This window comes from Pseudophryne corroboree, chromosome 9 (assembly GCF_028390025.1).
Source record: "Pseudophryne corroboree isolate aPseCor3 chromosome 9, aPseCor3.hap2, whole genome shotgun sequence".
NCBI classification, from domain to species: Eukaryota; Metazoa; Chordata; class Amphibia; order Anura; family Myobatrachidae; genus Pseudophryne; species Pseudophryne corroboree.
The window spans coordinates 269,976,133-269,993,773 of record NC_086452.1 but is presented as its reverse complement, the minus strand read 5'-3'; positions in this window follow the sequence as shown (position 1 = coordinate 269,993,773).

Sequence of the window (17,641 nt, the reverse complement as noted above, 5' to 3'; positions counted from 1 at the left end):
TTAGATCCTGCACTAGCCTGTAACCCCTCCCCCCACTCTTTTTCACAGGGAAGATGGGACTATTGGCAGTGCTGGACGTTCTAACCAGAATGCCCTGTTGTAGCAAGCGCTCTATTACTGGGTAAACTCCTAACTCCACCTCTGGCTTCAGAGGATACTGTGGGATTTTTGGAGCTATCCTACCATCTTTTACTTGAACTACTACAGGAGCTACATTTGCCATTAATCCAGTGTCTTGTCCATCCTTGGTCCAAAGTGATTCCGGTGTCTGGGAAATCATTTCCTCACCTTGGACAGACATTTGTCTGTAACAGCAGTGTGCATCATTAACTTTTGTGGGGTATCTAACATATCTTGCACTTCCTGAGCGTGATTCTCAGGTATATCTAAGAACACACCTTCAGGAGTACAATATATGACACATCCCATTTTGCACAGTAAATCTCTACCAAGTAGATTAGTCGGAGCCGATGCAGCCAGCTGAAAATAATGCTTAGTCTGTAAATGCCCTATCATAATCTCTGCTGGTTTGCTTAACGGGTAGTGTTGTACTACTCCTGTTACTCCCATGGCTGGAATTGTCTTACCAGTGATCTTCATACCCACTGTTGAATTTAACACTGACTTGGCCGCCCCCGTATCTACAAGGAAAGGTAGAGATCTACCAGCTACATCAATTGTGACCTCGGGTTCACTTCCAAGGCTCGCAATTAATTTCACTGGCTGCAGACTACAGGTGTGGCCCCACCCCTATTGTGTGTGGTGACCTCCCCCTGCAGCACACTGGCAGCTACTACATGTGATGGGGTTACCTGGGAATTGTCAGAGACTTGCCAGTCCCTTTTTGGTGGGTACCTTCTCGTTTCCCCTGCATGTGACTCATAACTCCGTCTCTGCGGTTCCTAATCCCAATTACGTGTGTCTTGTCGTTGTCTAGGGGGTTGATATACCTTGTGTGTGTCTTTAAACATACAATTCCGTGCAATATGTCCCTCTTTCCGACAGTTGTAACATGTTATTACATTTGACTTACCCACAGGGGTCTGGGGCCTATACTGAGGTGGCTTTGTTGTAAGGGCTTGTATACTCACTGCCATCAGCTTATCGCCCTGTGACTCCCTGTGTCTCATGATGTTCCGATCATGGTCAATAGCGGCCTCTCTCAAAGTAGCCACCGACAAACCTCGCCAACTTGGTTGGGTGGTCTGTACCCTCGTCCTCAATACTTCCTTTAAACCATCCATTAACACAGAAACTGCTACTTCCCTATGATGCACATTTGTCTTAATGTCTTCTATTCCTGTATACTTAGCCATTTCCTGCAATGCCCGATGGAAGTAATCAGAAGCTATTTCACCCTCTTTTTGTCTTATGGAGAAGATTTTGTTCCACTTGACAACGGCTGGGAAATACACTCCTAATTGCATGTTGATCTGCTTAACATTTTCCTGATTGTATGCATCAGTGAGAGGCATCTCTTCATCTAACCTACAATCAGTGATAAATTTCGCAGAGTCCATATTGGGGGGCAAACATGCCCTCAGCACTGTCCGCCAATCTTTGTTATTGGGTTCTGCGGAATTACCCAGTTCTCTAACAAACCTTTGGCATGCAACTAGATCTTTCCTAGGATCAGGGAATTCAGACATAATTGCTCTTAATTCTGTCCGGGAAAAGGGGCAATGCATTGCAATGTTCCTGACGGGAGTGACTCCCGAAGTGTCAGTTTTCCCATTTGGGACCGCAATTACCCTGACAGGATTAAGTTCAATAACATGACTCTGGGTTGATTCTACAATATGTGGTGTAATTGTTTCTGCGTAGTGTACAGTGCCATACTTACCTGCCGACACAACCTCACCTGTCCCTCCACTAGGGGCCTTTGCTACTCCTCTTACTGGTTGGGCTGTGCCCACTGTAGTCTCTGCTATGGTGGCTGCTAGAGAGAGTGCCGATAATGTGGTAGGCTTATCTTCCTGCTCGCAATCCTGGGGGAAGTTTAAGATGGGATACAACTTGCACGGGTTAACATTAGTATCAATACACTTATCCACTTTACTCTTATCACTAACACATTTATTAAGTGCATTTTTATCATATACCAGTATGCCATTCTCTGCAGCCACCCTTTATCCTGTTATGTATGGTGGTGGTGGTGCGGTCGCTATAAGTTTCCTGATAGGATTGGAACCAGCTGCCTGGGCCAATCCTCTTTGAATCTCACCTTCCTGTTGCCATAACTGTAAATAATCATAATGTCTAATTCTTTGCTTCCCGGACTTTATTAGACATATCCATCTCCTTAAATTTTGCAGCACCTCAGGATTAAAACTGCCCACCCTGGGAAACTTTTCCCCATCGTTCACAGTCATACGTTCCCATTCATTGCATAAAACCTCGGCGTGTGAACCATATTTCTCACACATGATATACCTGGCCGACCCAACTGGTCGCGGTACTAAATCAACCTGAATCTTGGTTGATCGTCCCTTACTTGAGCAACTGGCCCCCATTATTTTGTAGTTATTGCTTTTTCAGCGAATTTCCTACAAAAACAACCAAGTTGTCTGAGATAAGGCGACGGTGTAAGTTCAACGAGTGCCTTCACCCACTCTCGCCCACGTCGACCAATACGCCCACACACTGCCTTAGCGCTGGCGTACTCAACCTAGGGCCCCTGCAACCTGAACCTCTATTTACTGGGGCGTGTGGGAGTATGCTACCCTCCCCAGTAAATATCAGTTGCTGGAGAATTCCTGTGTGATCAGCGAACCTCCCTTAAAATAAAAAAAAACCTACACAAATCACGTTAGAATGTACAAATAGCGTTTATGATCCCACAAAACTGAGTGGGTATCAAGGTAACCAACTAATGCACACAATTACAGTCGCACTGCGTATAAGTAACTATTACTTATTCGCCTTACGACCAGCGGAATCGGTTGTTTAGGCTGCGAAACCTTCAGCCGGAGCGTATTCTCAACACGGGCCTATATGGGTTTTGCGTCAACCTCTCTGTGGGTTGCGCCCACTACCTCTGACCTTTCTTAAGTCAGGGTCTTCAAACTCAGCGACCTTCTGGTCTGCTGTAACACTAAACTGCTCCTTTTACCTTATTTCACTGTTAACGTGAGATGGCCTTCTCCCACGCCACCACGTGTTCACTTCACGGGTGTACTTCTATGAGATCTCAAATTCTCTCAAGGTTCACCCAAAGAAAAAATTCACTTGCATACACACTCTTCTTTCACTTCAAATATACACTTCTTATATACACGGAAGCACGTGACTTTTTGAAAAAGTCACGTGCTTCCGTGACGAAACGCGTCAATCTCCGCCCACTTGTTCGTAGCTGCAGCAGTGCTTTTGGCAAGCACGGAGGTATACGGAGGTGTACGGCTTAACAGAGCGGGAGTAACATCAGGACTTTGCCATCTGTCCATCCCGCTACGAGCCGTGACATCTTGTGACGGAATCAGCACCAGCACAAAAGGTCCGTCTCTGCATCTTTCCTCCTGCGGAATAACCTGCACCTACAGTCGGTGAAAAGATAAGGCAACCCCCGTGGACAAACTATCTATTGCCGAGGACGCTCGGCACTGGGGGCAGGACCACACCGCTGTATCTTGAAAGGAGGTAATTGGATATTTCAAAACGCTTTTTACAGCCGTCATATCTCTATACTCTTCACGTGCAACAGTTACTCTACTGACTGATACTAAGTTTCAAACACTGATATTGTAACAGCGCAGCTTCTGAAGTTCAAGATTCCTCATAGAGGACAGCTGAATTTTTATAATTGCCTTAATGAAACTGCTGGCCAGCAATTAAATATTTATTATATAAGGTGCAAATAATTATTTTAAGATATAACAACTTTGATGTTACCTTTAGTATTAATAAATTTTGAATACAATTACCGGCTTTGTACATGTTTATTGACATAATATGAACCCATGAGCGCTTGTCTCTTCCTTTTTTGTTGTCTACCATTCAACCTTTGTCTGACCCTTCGTACCATGCAAAGAGGAATCCCCATGTCCACGAACCATTTACATTAAACATACTTGCAGACATTATTAAGGGGAATATTATCTACAAAACACACTATATGAGTTAACTAAGCTATAAACGAGTCGCCCGCTACAAGCTCACAAACTCTACCGTAAATACGCCAGAGCGAGTTTACGCAATTTGCGGACATGTGCACTCACGGCAGACTGAATGCACGAGCAGCGGGCATGTGCATTGGGGTTAGTACAAAGCATTGTGAACTACGATATTTTTCGACTTTGACAGTTTGTAAGTATGGTAAAGGTATGTAACAGTTATGCTAAGTCAAACAAGTTTTGCAAAGTAAAAAAAGTTATCCAAAATAAAACAAGAGTTCAAAAAAAATTTTCTTTATTCAGAATAAATAAAAATAATTTCTGTACTATATTACATATACTGTATATGCATACTGAATATACTGTATTACATATACAGTCCTGTACTTAACTGTATTACAGCACAGTTACAGTACAGTACATATGTATGCATATACCGTATGCATATATATATATATATATATACCCTTATCCTGCACCTCTAGAGTAACCCTTCTGCTAGAACAGGGTTCAAGAAACATGTAGAGAACAAATTCAGAGGGCGCACAATAATGCAAAATTAGAACAATGAAGTATCCACTTAAAATCAGATACCAACCAGCAACCAAATACATAGAAATGCATTAAAATGTATTAAAAACCATGACAAATGGACAAGTGTAAACACCTATGAGACTGGTATTTTCTGGGGCTTGTCCTTTAAAAAGAGAATTAGGGAACTCTGTACACTGGAGAATACCATTTCCTGGGGTCCTGAAACAGATAACCCCTCACCAGAAAATAACCCAAACAAGAGGCCCAAGGCCAATTAGAACAAAAATATTGATTTAATGTCCCAATTTCAACATACCCATATAAAAAAGTTTTTACAAAAGGTTTTTACAGATAATTTGTACAAAAGACTTGAATATGTATATCAGTGAGAAATGTCCAGAATATGATGATGACTTATCAAGGTGTGAGCTCAAAAAGGGAGTATCTTCACAAACTGGGTTAATAACTTGTGGTCTGTCAGCCACGAGTTATTAACCCAGTTTGTGAAGACACTCAATTTTTGAGTAAACTGACACTCAGTCTTCCCAACATAATTAATAGTAGGATGGTTGACAAAAAAATTAGGAAGTTATGGCCGATGGTTACTTCAGATCCCGACCTCAATATGCTGCACAATAAACAATTAATGCCTAGTTATATTAGAGGAAAGAATATCAGGGATTTTGTGGTTAAAACTGATATCACTCATTTTAAGAAGGTACCAGCACATTTCCTAACTCAGGGGAATGGATGCTTCAAATGTACCGGATGTACGACATGTTCCTATATGTCACCTGGAAAGACCATAGCACATCCTTATTCTGGCAAGCAGTTTCCCATCAAATGGCCACTGACTTGTAGCACCAAATTTGTGGTGTATGTCATCTGGTGCCCTTGCGGCCGTTACTATGTTGGGAAGACTGAGTGTCAGTTTAAGATTAGAATGGCCCAGCATAGACAGGCTATCAGGGATGCCTTAACTACAGGTTCTGGGGCACAACCAGTGACACAACACTTTTTAGAAAAAAGACACAATATGGCCATGTTGAAATACAGGATCATAGATCATGTCCCAGAGTCTTTGAGGGGAGGCAATAGGGGCAAAAAAATATTGCAGCTTGAGTCACGGTGGATCTATAAGCTTAATACGTTACGACCGGGGGGTCTTAATGATTCACTTGGACTCATCAATTTATTATAATCTGTCATAGCCCCAATATGTGGTCCTTTAAATACTGCCAGTTTGATTGTTTTAGTGCTGAGGTTTAAATATTATTAAGGGATAGAATGAATAATTAATTAATTTTTTCATGTTAGCTAGACACCTAATGTTTATTCTTGCTTGCCTTATTTTTTACATCATCACCATTTATCATGAGGATTCAGATTGCTATCAAAATCCAGATGTTATTTAAGTTAGCTTGATTATTAACGTATTAAGTTCCACAGCAGCGTTTTAACCATGTTTTAAATTATATTGCACAATATGTTTTTGTATATTCACTTGCTGTGTATGTACATATTCTAGTATACAGCCTTAAGAATGATATTGCACTGATGCACCGTACACGGTGCTGGTTAACACTTTAACACTGTGATTGTGGTATTTGTTTATAGCGTTGCCATGGCCACGCTCACGTATCCCACTGCACTGCTTCCATCCCCTGGAGTGAGGGCAGAAGTGCGTCAGTGGAGTGACCGGCGGATGAGCCACGGACAACGTGCGTGATGGGGGAAGACTGTTTGGGGTAAGTTACTTTATATGGTGAATAAGTGTCTTAGCACACACCTAGCTTGAGTGTATAGATTTTACCTTGTATCTACAAAGAATATCCACAATGAGACGGGGTTATAAAATTTCAATTCATTTGTATACATAATTAAAATAAAACATTTCTAAAAACCTGGTAAGTCAAAAAGTACAGGTATTTCTATATATGGCTAATACTTCTAGTCAATTATTATTATTCCCCTAGTTTCGGTACACATAACAAACACAAAACACACAGACAAACATATAAATTACCTGTGGGCACACTATATTTAGCGTTTTACCCCACTGGTATAGGATGTATAATTTATGATTTTTATAACACTCTCTGTCCAGAAAGAAATAGGAATTGACTGTTTTCCTTGATGACTTAAACACAGTATCTGGTAATTTCCACTGAGAGTCAAGCTCTGCAGTTATTGAGCTTGTTCTGTTGTTGTGATCAAGTGTCCCAATATTTAAGAAGGGCTGCTACTGGATAGTCTCTATGTCACACAGAACTTCCCACTGAGAGTGAATCTCTATAAACGTTTGAGCTAGTTCTGTTAATGCGGTCAATAGTCCCAATAGTTTGGAGAGACTGCTGGTGAAATGTCCCTTATATTGCACAGAACTTTCCTGTATAATGATAAATGTTGGTCTGAGGTATTACCTCCGTCTACCTCAATGCTGCTGCTTTTCCATGGGGAGACCCGTTGATGGTGTAGTGGAATAAGCTGTAGTCTGCCGGCAGACTTCCGTTGCTCCGTGTCTTCGTCCATGTGGTCACAGGAGCAGGATCGATTACTCCGCAATCTACGCGTTTCGCCTGTCAAATGCTTCCTCAGGATGGCTGCGTAATTGATCTACAGTACTCCACTGCTCTTATTCTCTGCGGCCGTGATCCCTCACTTCCGCCCTTCACAAACATGGTTTTAGCACTTTTGCCCTTATAATGTTACACTTAAAAAATACTTCATATTCCATCGTTTACAACATGTGTCACATTAGAAAACATAAGACATTAGACTACATAAAGACAAACACTCTAAAAAATATGGAATATTATATTTTATAATGAAGTTTAATATCCATTATCCTGGGAATGCTGTAGTCCCCTAACATGTATGTCCTGGTATTTTATGTTGTCCTTATTTAAAAAAAAAACTATTTTACTCATGCTTAATGGATTATAAATTCATATAAAAAACATAGATAAAGAATTTTAATAAAATTGCTTATTAAAGGAGCTATATAGGGACTTTGTTTAGGGGATACTGTATATCCATTGGTGACTAATCCCAATCTCATAAAAAAAAAATTTATTTAGAAAAATTATATATATATCTCTATTTGCTTTTTATTGGTTAAATTAATCCTCAATATATGGCATGGTTTTATTCTATATGTTCTTTATAATTTTATATTATTTTGTATATATAAATAAATACATTTTCTGTTCCATCTGCGCTGTTAGCGTGCAGTGCGCTGATATCTTCACCTTACGTCTCCTCCCTGTGATCCCGCAGCGCTGTCATGGCAGCCTCACAAGTTTATTTGCACTATTTAAAAGAATGGCGTCTCCTGCCCTCCGCGACCTCCGCCGCCATTACTATTGCTTCAAACATGGAATATACAAACAGACTTTCCCTCCAAATGCTAGCATGGGCGCAGCCATGTTTTTCCAATCACATGTCATTGTTACAACCTATCCGCTGCATTTTGGACTCTGCTTAATCTTCCTGCCAATGCTTGCTTCCCAGCTGGTATAAATATCCTGCTCCTGGGCTGGAAAGGCGTCAGTGCTTTGGTTGTCAAACCCACTGATACAAGTCTCTCCTGTCTATGGTTATTCAGCTGATCGTTCCAGGTATTCCAGCTCCTGTATCCAGCTCCACTAGAGACCCGCACCAGCTACCATCTGATGGTGCAGCCTGACTCTGCAGTGTCCCAGCATTGCATCCTGCGACCGGCAGTGATCCGACACTGGCTTCCAGCTTCCAGCGGTGGTCTGCTCTGCCAGTCACCATTGGTGTTCCGCCATCGATCTCCAGCACCATCGGTGTTCCTCCATCGATCTCTAGCTCCATCTGTGTTCCGCCATCGATCTCCAGCACCTTCGGTGTTCTGCCATCGATCTCTAGCTCAATCGATGTTCCGCCATCGATCTCCAGAACCATCGGTGTTCCGCCATCAATCTCTAGCTCCATCTGTGTCCCACCATCGATCTCTAGCTCCATCGGTGTCCCACCATCGATCACCAGCACCATCGGTGTTCCGCCATCTATCGCTAGCTCCATCAGTGTTCCGCCATCATTCCCTAGGTCCATCAGTGTTCCATCATCGATTTCCAGTATCATCAGTGTTTCTTCATTTGATCATCTGCTGCATTGGTGTTCCAACATCATCCCACAGTTCACCATCGGTGCTCCTATCAGTGAACTCTCACATCATCAGTGAGTTCCGTAGCACCCTCACCACCTGGGCTGGTTCCACCCGGCATCCCCGGCAGTTCACAAGTGCTCACCTCATTCAGCATTTCACCAGCATCTCCAGCTTCCAGTGTGTCATCTGCTGGCCCGTTCCAACTCTCATCATCTATACAGCGGATAGCTGTTGGTACTCAGAACTTACCATCTCCAGGTCTTCCAAGACAGTATTGTGTTTTACCACTCCCAACAACATCCTAACTATTCCTGTATCTAAGGAACTGTGTATTCTACTGTTATGCTACAACTCCATATTGCAGAGCACCACTGTTATCCTTGAACTGTCAATGTACTAGTTGAACTGTGTTTAATAAAACATCTTAACTTTTACAAAGTCGTCTTGGTCGGGCCTTCTGGCATCTGTGCTAAAGGTTCCCTGCATGTCCAAGAATCCTATACTGCCTCCCAGGTTCACGTACACCTCAGCCCCTACAACTGAGGTGTCCTCTGGTCAGCACCAGCCCTCAGTTGTGACAGTGTCCATATAATAGGACAGCGGGCTGAAACACCAATAGAAAAAATATACAAAACTACACAAAATATATACAATAAAAAACTCATTACTGGACTGATCCAAAGCTGGACCATCCAAAAAATAAAATAAACCATAGACTAATATAGTGTCAAGCTCTGTCTGACTAACTAATGCCCTATTTCAAAAAGATGTTATATGAATTATATTCATTAAGTCCACGTGGCGCTATGGTGTCCAGCTCATAGATCCATTTGACTCCTCTCTGTCGCAAATATTTCTCTCTGTCTCCCCCACGTTCCGGCTTGGGAACATGGTTGATAAGCATACATTTAAGGCTAGAAATTGCATACCCATAACGTGCAAAATGGTCAGCTAGCGGTGTGTCCGAAGTTTTCGTGACTAATGCTGCCCGAATGGAAGTACTGTGATTTGCCATTTGGTCGTGGAAGCAACGTGTTGTCATTCCAACATAATTATAGCCACACGGTCAGATAATAATATAAATCACATGATCCATTCTACAGTGTAGCCTATGGTGGATCTTGATTTTCCGTCCACTATGTGGATGTGTGAAGAACTGTCCTACCATCATTGACCTACAAGTGGTACAATCTGGGCAACTATAACAACCATTTTTTGCTGTCAGTATCCAGGACTCAACGTTTGTAGGTAGTTGTAATGTCGGTCACATGAGCAATTGACAGAGATTTTTCCCACGCCGGTATGCACAAAGAGGTGACTTCTGACCTAGTTCCTTAAAGACCTGGTCTGTTGCTATAATGGTCCAATTCTGACATATAGTGCTCTGTGAGCGCATGGAAGATACATCATAAGTAGTGGCAAAAATAATGCGTGTGGTGTTGACCCTTTGTGCACATTGGGTCATAACCTGTGTGTGCCTATACCTTGCCATCTTGAGACATCTATTGATAGTACTCTGCTTATATCCTCGTTCAATGAACCTTCCCTTCATAAGCCCAATCTGCTCCTCCACTTTCTCACCCAAAGTATTTTTGTGTAGGACTCTCATAAATTTAGATATGGGTAGATTCTCTTTTAGATGAGTCGAATGGTGACTGGCCTAATGTACAGGGTATTGCGATCAGTATCCTTCTTATAGAGGGTTGATGCCAATGATCCATTGTGTCTAATCACTGTGACATCCAGGAAATAAACAGTATCAATGTCAGCCTGATGGGTAAAACGTATAGGGCTATCTAAATTATTTAAAAACCATATCATATCTTGGAGTTCTGCATCAGTGCCCAACCAAATAAAAAAAATGTCGTCTATATAACGACCGAAAAACATTAACTTGGAACCAAATTTAGGCATAATGTAAGTGGTCTCAAAGTGTATAAAAAGATTTGCATAAGATGGTGCCAGGTTTGAGCCCATGGCAGTCCCATTTTTTTGCATATAGCAATATGTGCCATAAATAAAATGATTCTTATTAAGCACGACTTCAGATAGCTCTACCAATAGGTCCACAGGTGGACTACTGAATGGCCCGCTGGTGAGTGCCTCCCTCATGGCTAAAAGGACCTCTGTGTGGGGAATAACAGTATACAGTTTCTGTATATCCATAGTCACTAACAAAGCTGTATCTGGTATTCCACCAAGATTTTTTATTTTGTCCAGAAAATCTGGAGTGTCACGAATGTTGCTAGGCATGTTCATAAAAAATGGCTGGAGAAAGTAATCAATGAAAATAGCCACTGGTTGCAGGACTGAACCCATAGTAAAATGATAGGCCATCCCGGCGGAGCAATGAGTGTCTTGTGTATTTTCGGTAGTGTGTAGATGATTGGGCACACCACACGATCGTCCAACCATCCACACCCAACCGCATGGTCGATGATCCCATCAACCTGTCTCTTGATATTATACATGGGATTCAAATCCAACCTTGTGTATGTCTCCTGATCAGACAACTGTCTCAATATTTCAGTATGCCGTCAAGTCCTGTACCACAATGGCTCCCCCTTTGTCCGCCTGGTTTATGACAATCCGGTCATTCTTGACCAAGCGTTTTAAAGCCATCCTTTGGATTGAGGATAAATTATCATACTAAGGTTTATCATACTTGGAGTCAAACTCCGCCTGAGTAACCCTAAGAAAAGCCTTAATACTAGGCTTAGTTTAACATCTATAGCGGAGAAAATATTGGAAGGAATTCTAAGGGACGTCATACAGGTGTATCTAAAGTCCGCTAGGATTATTAGCAAGAACCAGCATGGGTTTGTGAGGGACAGGTCATGTCAGACTAACTTAATTAGCTTCTACGAGGAAGTGAGCAATAATCTTGATCAAGGAAAAGCAGTGGATGTGGTCTTACTAGATTTTGCAAAAGCCTTCGATACAGTTCCTCACAGGAGACTGATGATCAAATTAAAGGAGATTGGCCTAGGAAAAACTATTTGCACATGGATAAGCAGCTGGTTGGATAGCAGGGTACAGCGAGTGGTGGTCAACGGGAAGTCCTCAACCTGGATAGTCAGCGGAATACCACAATGGTCCGTACTCAGACCACTACTGTTCAACATATTTATCAATGACCTAGAAATAGGCCTGGAAAGCACAGTGTCAATCTGGAAAGCACAGTGGAAAATGAGGTTCAATACAGACAACTGCAAGGTTATGCATTTTGGGACTAAAAACAAACTTGTATCCTACATATTAAATGGGAAACGCCTAGGGGAAACAGAGTTGGAAAAAGATTTGGGGCTATTCATTGATAATAGGTTTAATAACCGTACACAATGTCAAAACTCAGTAAAGAAGGCAAGTAAGGTGCTAGCGTGCATAAAAAGGGGAATTGAGACAAGGGACTCGGATGTAATCATGCCACTGTATAAGGCATTGGTACATCCGCACCTGGAATATTGTGTTCAGTTTTGGGCACCATTGTATAAAAAAGACATCAGTGAACTCGAAAGTGTTCAAAGGCGAGCTACTAAATTGATTAAAGGCCTAGAAGGACTGGACTATAAGGAAAGACTGACTAGGCTGAATATGTATACACTAGAAAAGAGGCGCCTAGGAGGAGATATTATTAATATCTTCAAATATGTAAAGGGACATCACAAAGAGTTATCAGAGGAATTATTTATTAAAAGAACACAGTTTAGCACACGTGGGCACTCTCTGTGACTGGAGGAGAGAAAGTTCCGAACGCAACGGAGGAAAGGGTTCTTCACTGTTAGGGTAATCAGGATGAGGAATTCCCTGCCAGGGAAGGTCGTAATGGCGGACTCTGTAATTGGATTTAAAAAAGGAATGGATAAATGTCTGAATGAAAAAGCTATCCAAGGTTATAATACTTAAAATATCAACGTGGTTAATCCGGGGGAAACATGAGTTATAGAAGCTAACTAGTCATAAAACATTATTCAGCAAGTATGTAGAATCATCACAACTTAAAACAGGTTGAACACGATGGGCAATTTACCTCTATTCAACCTCAAATACTATGTAACTATGTAAATACTTCAATCTCTTCAGGGGACAAAATTTCACCAGACAGATTAAAGACAGCTTCTAGCGCTGTTTTCTTGGGCGCCCTCTTCTTCTTGTACCCACCCCTCCTCAAGAGGTACCTCGGCCTAGGTTTCTGTTTGGATTGGACGTGTTCCTGGTAACCCTGCCTAAAAAAAGAGGAACCAGATGGAGAACGTGTCTCGCTGCCTTCACTTTCTGAATTGGATTGAGAGGATGAGTAATCAATTACACCAGTGTTTTGTGGTCTGGATTGTAAATACGTCCTACGTCCAGTAGGACTCACCCTTCAACCACCTATAGACCTGATTGTTTGTATAGTCTGAATTTACTGTTGCCAACTTCTTTCTTTTAAAAACAATCTGTTCTAGGGAACATTTATTAAGAACCCCACACCATTTGGTGCAAAACGCAAGGTTATTGCGACCAATGGTGGGGACATTGTTAACTCTAAACCCCCTTGGGATTTTTTTTATTCCTGTAGTAGTCAGAGAGGAACTGGCCATGCAACGTGAGATCAATCTCCTTTTTCCTCAATCTCAAAATCTTATGGTACAAATCAAGTGAAGTCTCATCAGGCAGCTTGGCAAATTCAACATGGTCAAAAAGCACTTTTTCGGCATAATCATCTGTCATAGATATGAGCTTGCTGTGTGCTAATTAAAAAGCAGCGTCATCAACAAATTGATTAGAATCTAACAACATGGTACACAAATAAATACAAACAAATAGGGAACACTGACCCCAAGAACGACACTGGTTCAACAACAGAGCTTGGCACAAAAAAAAATAAAAAAATAAAAAAATCAAAAGAATTATTAACCAACAAATGGTCTAAGACCAATGATCCGGGTAAAAATGGATAAAGTTCAAATTCCTTAAATGGTCAAATCTAGTAAATCATAGGCGGGTGTTGGACTAGAGAAATCATCCCAAATTTGAGACTCCTTCCATAACATAGAGATTGAGACCATACTCACAGCTTCAATGTCCCATCAGGTGGTGCTCCATAATGGCCAACAGACCAAACAATAATATTCACAAGGTATAGGCACTCACCACTTAATCCAAATGTAAAGTGTTTTATTCAGTCATAGCAGCATCAAACTAGCCAATAGGCTGGTACATGGTAGACGTTTCAGTCCCTTAATGGGCCTTTGTCAAGAAATACAGCAGTGCAACAAGATCATCCTGGAACCCATATCACCAGTCAAGCCCTCTGTCCCTTATATAGCAACACCTCATGAGCCAGCACCTCCTCCCATTAACAACCAGGAAGTAAGGGATTGATGTAGCCACATGTAATAAAACATATCACAACTAACTGGGGTCACCCCACCAGGTGTACATAAACCCCTGGGCTATATATAATCAAGAACCACTATGTTAAAGCGATGTAGTCACGAAAACTTAGGACAAACCGGTAGCTGACCATTTTGCATGTTATCGGCATGCAATTTCTAGCCTTAAATGTATGCTTATCGACCATGTTCCCAAGCCGGAACGTGGGGGAGACAGAGAGAAATTTTTGCGACAGAGAGAAGTCAAATGGATCTATGAGATGGACACTATAGCGCCACATGGACTTAATGAATACAATTCATATAACATCTTTTTGAACTAGGGCATTAGTTAGTCTGACAGAGCTTGGCACTATACTGTATTAGTTTATGGTTTATTTATTTTTTTGTGATGGTCCATTTTTGGATCAGTCCAGTATTGAGTTTTTTATTGTATATATTTTGTGTAGTTTTGTATATTTTTTCTATTGGTGTTTCAGCCCGCTGTCCTATTATATGGACACTCTTTGAGCCATAGTACACTGTTACAGTTAATAGATACAGATCTAATTTAATCGATGCACTAAGAGCCATTAGACACTATTGTGTTTAAATATCATTGCATCTGACATGTTGCATTCATCAGCACTATGTCACAACCACTGCCGCTGTGTACCGGCGTGCATTCCACGGGTGTTGGAACGCATGGTACTTCCGGTAATCTCACGATTTTTATGTTTTGTTAACAATTTAGAGCACTTTAACATAGTGGTTCTTTATTAAATATAGCCCAAGGGTTTATGTACAACCGGTGGGTTGACCCCAGTTAGTTGTGATATGTTTTATTACATGTGGCTACATCAATCCCTTACTTCCTGGTTGTTAATGGGAGGAAGTGCTGGCTCATGAGGTGTTGCTATATAAGGGACAGAGGGCTTGACTGGTGATATGGGTTCCAGGATGATCTTGTTGCACTGCTGTATTTCTTGACAAAGGCCCATTAAGGGACCGAAACGTCGACCATTTACAAGCTTATTGGCTAGTTTGATGCTGCTATGACTGAATAAAACACTTTACATTTGGATTAAGTGGTGAGTGCCTATACCTTGTAAATATAATTGTTTGGTCTGTTGGCCATTATGGAGCACTGCCTGATGGGACATTGAAGCTGTGAGTGCGGTCTCAATCGCTCTCTCTCTCTTTCTCTCTCTCTCTCTCTCTCTCTCTCTCTCCATATATATATATATATATATATATAATACAGGAAATCCCACTTGCATGGGAAAAGATAGCACTCTCCAGACTAAGTATATAAATAAAGCCAAATAAATTTAATGCAAAGGTAGTCTCACAGTTCATATGAGGTCTAAACGATCTCCAGCAGTGTCCAACGTTTCGGTCCCTGGCGGGGCCTTTTTCAAGGAACAAACAGAGTCAACAGTGGCAGCAGTGCAACATCAGTTCAGCCTAGCAGGGAAACTGGAGACACAGATGGGGCCTCACCGGCCCCTGCTAAATACCGTGTTATTGGCGCTAGCCACGCCCCCAAGATGGCCGCCGGCCGTATGGACCGCAGAGCTGGAACGCATACCTGTCACCTCCCCTGGAGGTGGGCTGCATCCAGCTATCTATAGATGAAGTGTAACGTCCTGGTAAATGATGCCGGGGACCGGGCCGCGTGTGAGGTGTGTCGCGTCACTTCCGGTGACGCGATGTCCCCATGGTAACAGCTCCGAATCCCGGAAGCAGCCAGTGTAAGGTGCGTCGCGTCACTTCCGGTGACGCAACGTCACCATGGTAACGGCTCCGAATCCCGGAAGTAGCCAGCGTAGGACACTGCACCGCACTTGGAACGCACCGCGTCACTTCCGGTGACGCGGGGTGCCGAATGTAAACAAAGGCAGTAACGTTAAACTGCTGGAGGCGTCATATTAAGCTTGCTGGTCACAATTAATGGGGAAGAAAGGGCTGCAGTATAAACACCAGTTTTAAAGTCCATGTTGCATATTTTGAGGTTGCAACATAGTATAATAGGTTAGATCTGTAGTGGTATAGCAGAGGCCGGTGAGTACACTCAGGGGGGTACATACAATGTGCAGTTAGGTGCATAAATAAAGTGCAATAGCATATATAACAATAAAAACTAGAATAAAGATACTAAACAGTGGTTTTGAAATTCAGTGAAAAAATAAAGTAAATATATACTGAATACATAATATTGTGGCTAGACAATGGTCATATACTTATTCTAGCAAATATGAACGAGGTAATTCAAGTTCTACTTCAGGAAAATTGACAAGGGGTTATTCTCATTCATGCCCCTCGGGGCTATCGTGTTAAGTCTATGTATCCACATACTCTCCTTTTTCTTCAATAGTAGGACACGGTCTCCACCCCTGGGTGGTGGCGGTATCCAGTCAATCAATTTAGATCGTAAGTCAGAGACCTGGTGTTTAGAGATCATAAAGTGCCTGGCTACAGGTAGGACTGTCGAGCCTGTGGCGATTGCCTGGTGTATAGATGTCCTGTGGTTTGCCATGCGATCCCTAAACCGTCTTGCAGTCATTCCCACATAGTATAGCCCGCAAGGGCAGGTCAAAATGTAAATCAGATGGTCCATGGCACAGTGAAGTCTGAATTTAATCGCTATGGGGCGACCCGAGTGTGGATGCGGGAAGTGTGTACCCGTAAGCATGGCCCTACAGGTTGTGCAGCCAGTGCATCTAAAGCAACCTGGCCGTCTCTCGTGTAGCCAAGTGGCACTTTGTGTTCCACCTGCGCTGGCCATGGGTCTAAGTAGTAGCTGTTTCAAGTTAGCCGATCTACGATAAGCCATCATAGGTGGCGGGCACCTCTTAAGTTTAAGGCGGTCATCAGTGGCGAGAATGGGCCAGTTTCTCCGTATGGTACCCTTGAGTTTATTGGAGGCATGATCATAGGTGGTTGTAAAGACCATCCGCTCTGGTGTGTGAATAGATACTGCTGGCGTCACAGGTGAATCAAATTTATTTCTTGCTTTGGCGAGACATCTGAGAACATTCTTCTTCTCATATCCCCGTTCAAGGAATCTTGTGGTCATATCAGCCAGTTGGGTTTCCATAGTGTTGATGTCAGAGTTATTGCGCATAACTCGTAGGAACTGCGAAATCGGGAGATTGTCCTTAAGTGCAGGCGGATGTTGACTGCTGGGATGGAGAAGTGTGTTCCTATCAGTCGCTTTTCTGTAGAGGCTTGTACTAATACGACCCCCCTCAAAGGAGATCGAAATGTCCGGAAGTGACGCGGTGCGTTCCAAGTGCGGTGCAGTGTCCTACGCTGGCTACTTCCGGGATTCGGAGCCGTTACCATGGTGACGTTGCGTCACCGGAAGTGACGCGACGCACCTTACACTGGCTGCTTCCGGGATTCGGAGCTGTTACCATGGGGACATCGCGTCACCGGAAGTGACGCGACACACCTCACGCGCGGCCCGGTCCCCGGCATCATTTACCAGGACGTTACACTTC